Source organism: Colius striatus, chromosome 6 (assembly GCF_028858725.1).
Source record: "Colius striatus isolate bColStr4 chromosome 6, bColStr4.1.hap1, whole genome shotgun sequence".
NCBI classification, from domain to species: Eukaryota; Metazoa; Chordata; class Aves; order Coliiformes; family Coliidae; genus Colius; species Colius striatus.
This window is the reverse complement of record NC_084764.1, coordinates 1,338,234-1,344,042: the sequence shown is the minus strand read 5'-3', so window position 1 is coordinate 1,344,042 and position 5,809 is coordinate 1,338,234. Positions and strand designations below refer to the sequence as shown.

At 48.5% G+C, this 5,809-nt stretch overlaps 1 pseudogene; it reads left to right on the top strand.

Moving 5' to 3' along the window:
* LOC133625691 (U2 spliceosomal RNA) lies at positions 1-134 on the top strand (annotated as a pseudogene).
* The last annotated feature ends 5,675 nt before the right edge of the window (positions 135-5,809 follow it).

Below are 5,809 nucleotides of genomic sequence, written 5' to 3'. Positions count from 1 at the left end.
ATCACTTCTTGGCCTTTTGACTAAGATCAAGTGTAGTATCAGTTGAAGTCTTGGCATGTCCTCTCTTTGGGGGCTCTGCCCTGCCTTGGCAGCAGGCTGGGCTCAGTGACCTCCTAGCCCTGTAACTACCATCATTATTGTCCTTTAAGAGTCCTGGCAGCTTTTAGAAGTCAAGTCTCTTCTAACGTGGCTTGCAAGTACAGCTGAGATGCATTGCCTTAATCACTTCTGTTTCAAAAGGCAGGTGAACAGCATGTTTCTAGGGGTTGAGGGATTGTAATGTAGCTGGAATGTTTGGTTTCTAGTGCTTGAAGAACATCAGCAACACAAAAGCATTTATCTGTAGCAGAGTCTTTCATTTTTCAATTCATGCTTAGAGGAGATGTAAACCAAGACTCTTTGGCTGAAGACAACACAGGTGAGTCCTCCAAGAGCTTTGTACCCCTACACCTGATTTCCAGGTTCTGGCACCAGGTAAACCCCCTGTCTCTTAGCTAGGAAGACATTAAAATGCTGTGATATGTGTGTATTTCTCTATTGTTTTTTGTAGTTGTAAGCTTTCTCAATCCCAAGCTAAATACCTGCAAGAAACACTGCAGCTGCCAGCCAGGAGTTGTGCCTGAAAACATAGTCCTGGTGTTTATACACAGATCTGTGACTTTGCAAGGATAAAGAGCTTGTTGGGGAGTCAGAGTGGGAGGGGAGGTGAAGATGCTGATGTCTCAGATAAAAACCTTGGGATGCTGTTTTAGCTGGGATTGTGTTGGGGCACTGGGTTTTCCCATGCCTTGCCCTCGTGAGCTATAACCCACTCACTCCTGTGAAAAATACCTCCATTAGAGCCTGTGATATAATGTAGGTGGCAAGTCCCTTCCTTCCCACTTCGTTTTCCATCCTGATGCACCTGCAGCAGTCCAGCCTCTACAAACGGGGAGCTCTGCACTGGCAGGTTTTGGCCAGAGATCTTGTGCATAATTTCCTGGCAGATTGTTTTCGGAGCAGTCCCTGGTTTGCTTCTGTAGTGGACCTACCTCAGGGGTTCTGTGGGAGAGTTGCATCAGTGGAATTGCATCATGTATCACGTGGGTGGGGATGTGCAGAAGTCACTCGTGGAATGGGGAATCAAATATAATTGTCTCTGGAAGAAGCCATCAAGTGCTAGAGGGGAGCTCAAATAAAGGGGTTTCACTCCAGCATTCTTCCCTCAAACACAGTAACTGCAGGGTCCCTGCCACTCTTTGTGTTGCCAGAGAGCGTTTAGAAGCTCCACCCTTGTCTGTGCAGCTGCCCTTTGGAGAGGAGATGCATGAAGGATGCTGTGAATTACCCTTCCAGTGAGGGAGGGCTGGCCATGTACCCTCCAGAACAACTTTTGGGGCAGCACTGGCCAGCTCCACATCCCTTGCCATGGAGAGGGACGTGTGAGACGTCTGCTGCAGGAAGCCTCTGGCTGGCCCGTGTAGGAAGGCAGCAACATCTTCCACGGTCTTAGTCTCCCATCTGATTTTTGTCTTAAAGATCTGTCTGGTGTAATGACACAAGCTGTGGGAGGCCAGCTTTTGTTCACTGCCTCTTGCTGCTATTTTTGGGCTGTGATTTTGCTATTTCAGTCGGCTGGGTGTGGAGGGAGCGTGGCTGTGCTTGAGGGAACACGGCAATTAGGTTCCCTCAAAACAATCACAGTTATTAATTATGACTGGTTTGGTACTAAAAAAAGGAAAAGGTAGAAATAAATAATAAGCCCCAGCTGCTTTGAAGGCAAGCTCTGTCTCTCACTGTGACTCTTTGAAGAGGTTTGGACAGATCTAAGAGTGTTTGGGCTCTCCTCAGGGGCCAGCCAAGCCCTCGTTTCCATACGTGGCAGCGAGCCTTGCTCCAGGGTAAGGGATCCAACGAGTCCTGTGACAGAGGAGCTGCACTTACCAGTTGGTGGCTCTTGTTTGGAAAGTGCTAGATAACTGCAGCAGCTGGGCAAACCTCAGCTGTGTTCCAAATAACTAACAAATGTCTTTGAATAAATAATGGCAGGGAAGCCATCAAAACAAATCAGTGAGTCAGCCCTGAAAGCTGCAGACTGCTTGGTGAGGGTGACATCTCTCTGTGAGCAACGGCCTGGGGCCTGCCGTGCCCAACACGAGCTGTTGCTACCTGAAATCGTGTCACAGTAGAAGGTGAACTGGACAAGTGTCAGGCTGGCTTCTGACCCCGTTAGCCAGCCTTTTGCTCCTCCTGACGTGGTGGTATGTCTTTGTGTCAGGAGGTAGCACTGACCTGGGAGGACACTGCTGGGTGCTCAGGGGAAGAAAAGCATTGGTTGTCTTCAAGTTCCTGCATGTCCTGTGTAGTGAGGACCTGGAGCTTTGCTGTCAGCCTCTCGTGGGTGCTGCAGGTCGGTGTCTCGGTGCTGGCAGGGCTCCTTTGTCATGAACAGGCAGTCTGGGGGCTGGAGAGGGCACAGGCTGCCCTGGCCCTGTGGCAGCAGCTCTGCAGAATGGCTCTGGAGCTTTTTGAAACTCTATTAGTGTTTATTTTTATAGATATGTACACACACACACACAAATATGTGTCTCTTCAGTTCACTGCTCACTTTTTCATAGAAGCTGAAAGACTTTCAGTTGGTCAAAGCCCCTGTGAAAGTGTCTTTAAATTAATCTCTTAAAGTAGTGAATTCTTACATCCTGTGATGGAAACAGAAAGTCATCTGCCCTCTGCTTGATTCTTCTGAAGAGGTAACTCCTGTTTCAGAGCTCACTAATGAGTTTGCTTCCACAGTCCCAAAGGAGTCATTCATTAGCCCTTGATATGAACTTTACCTGATCTCTGGTCAATAACTAGAACATGAAGTGAGTGTGCTGGTTTGGTACATAAAGATGTCCCCTTCATCTAACCTGGCTGTGAAGTTGCTGCTTGAGGCTTGCAAAACATCCCCCTCAGAAGGGGCTTTCTGATTTGTGTCTGACTTTGACATGCATCAAAACCTTGGGGACTGCTGAAGTTGTGGCTAAAATACTTTTGGTCATTTGTTGCTTCTGCTCAGTTTTGAAACGAGCATTTTGGAGCGCTTATGAAAAGTGTCTTTCGAGAGTCCAGCACTTCTGTGCCTACAGATGCCCTACAAAGGGCGTCTTCTCCTGAGGGAGAAACCAGAAGCCAACGTCAGGCCCCAAGTTTTGAGGTATCAGTGATCCCAGAAAGAAACATTTGTGTCTTCTGAGTCTTCCAGATATAGAAGCATTTCATAGACTGTGGCTTGAGGTAACCTCGAACAGCTGAGGTCTTGTACCAGACTCATGTGTCCTGGTTTTAGAGGAGAAACAACCATGTTACTGGTTTTTCTTCCCTTTTGCTCCTCAGTTGTGGAGATGCATTCCCTGCCATTTCTAGCATTTGCAACTTGTAATTAAGGCTTCTATTTTGAACCCCTAACACACAAGCAGGAATTACTGTAACTTAGGATTTGGAGATGTCTTTCAAACCGTGGCAGAAAGAGATGTTTCATGTGGGAGACAAAAGCATTCAAAGCTAGAGAAAGCTCATAGTGCCCTGATGGTATAGGAATTAACTTCAATAAAATTGAACTTTCCTGTCAGTTTGCTCCCCTGCATAAAGTCTGCCAGATATCATCCATTGGCTGGTTATTAGCATTTGGAGCAAGAAAAGCTTAAGGTCTGTATAATTAACTCTGTTATCTAAAGCCTCTTGGTTTAAAATGCTTGCCTGGCTTTGTTCAGTGGAGACTGACTGGCCATTCATCTCTGGTCTGGAGTGAGTCCTGAGGCACCTAATTTAAGCATCCATGAGCTGTGTCCAGTTGTCTTACCCAGCCTGTGCACTGGTCATGAGTTGTCTTACCCAGCCTGTGCACTGGTCCCTTGGCCCCCCTCTCCCCAGGACTGGCAGATAGCGGGCAGGGTCTTCATGGTGCTTGTTTACTGGGAGGCTTGTGTTCTGGGACAGTGTCTGGCTGCTGCACCAGCCCTGTGCATCTGTGTCTTGGGGCAAAGAGGTGGCTGTCTCAGAGTAGCTGAGGTGGCCAACAGCATGGGAAATTGGGGTGCTACTGGCATAGACTTTCAATCACACTGAAGGGCTGACAGATTGAAGGATGGATGGGAGAAGGGCCCTGTTCCCTTTGGCTGGGCTGGCAGAGTCTGTACTTTGGGCCTTGGTTGTTACTTGGTTGTTGTGTAAAGGAAGGAGACAATGAAAGGAAAGCAATGGCTGAGTCCCTCAGGCCTTTCAGATGAGATCACTGCTTGTTGGCTAAGGGAAAGCTGGAAATCCTGTGGCACCAAGGACAGGGGAGTGGAGCAAAAGCCCATGTGTATTTTTAGCATCCCTTGTAATCCTGTCACCTTTTGAAATGAAAGCATCAGTGCATTAGAGCAGAGAAACTGGGGAGAGGACATGTTCTACCAAGGGAAATGTCGTGCTCAGAGTGGATTGACTGAGTCACACACTGACTGAGTGACACTGAGCGCTGGCCAGACCCATCTCCTCCCTGCCACACGCTTCCTCCTCCTCCCAGCGCCTCCTCACTTCTGTCTGGCTTCCTCCTTCGTGCATCTCTGCTGGTTGTCTCCTCACCCATCTCTTCCCAGATTCTACCCTCCAACCTATATCCAGCTGGACCAGAACACAGCCCATGCAAGATGCTTTGGGTTGTTCACCCCGAGTCCTGCCTGGAGGGCAGGCAGCCCTGGCAAGGTGACATTGCCCATCTTAGTGGAAGCAGCTTAGCAATGCCTTTTTCTTTTACCATTTTGCCTGAGAAGAAAGCAGATCTAGCACAAGAAAGAGAGGAGGGCATCTGCTCAACACTGAGTGTTTATTTGCTGTTCACCTCTGAAATGCCAATGAGCATTTGTGCTGTCTAGTTTGAACTGACTATGGGCCTCGGAGAAATTACTGATGCTTCTCTTGAAAGAAACTGTCCCTTGCATCTGTCACAGTCTCCCTTTGTGATCATGGGTAGATGATGTTATTGTTCTGCTACATCCAGGAAAAGGGAATAATTCCCTGTTGCTTTCACCCTTTGCCTAGTTTTCATAGGCTGGGAAGAAGGTAAAAACTAGCTTTTTCTGCGTTGACACAATACCCAGAACAATGCTCTTCTGCATCAGATGAAGTCCTTTGTGCTGTTAACATGCAGCTCAAACTGCCGGGAGCTCACTGGTAGCTGTTCATTCTGTGCCCTCAGGCTCAGGGCAGGGCCATGCAGACACCAGCCCTGAGAACTGGAGGGATGGTTTGCATTGTTTTTTCAGCACTAAGTGGGATGTTTTCACTCCTGGAAGGTAAAGAAGCCGGAGGGATGCAACAGCTTGAGGACCTGATCTAGGTGGGACCTGCTTCTGCAGGGGGGTTGGGCTGGATGATCTCTAAAGGTCCCTTCCAACCCCACCATTCTATGATTCTGTGACTCTGCACTTGCCCTTTTTGAACCTCATGAGGCTCCTTTTTGCCCAAGCTTAATGCTCAGAGCATGGGACCTCCCTGAGAGCGGCAAGCCCACAGCACAGGAAGCAAACACCAGTGGAAAGAGCTGACCTGGGCTGGAAGGTGACCTGGTCCTTGGATGGCATCTCCTCTCCTTGCACCTGAGGAGAGGTGTGGGGCCAGAGGCAGCCACAGGCAGGCTGTCTGCCCACTGTTCCTTGCTTCTCTTTTTCTGATCAGAGATGAGGACATTTTTCAGAGAATGGACGTGGCTTTAATAGATTTTCTTCTTTTCCTTGAGCAGCAAGAGCCATGAAAAGCCTCAGTGTAGCTCCCCCTTCCCTTTCATCTTCCCTTGCTAATGATGGCC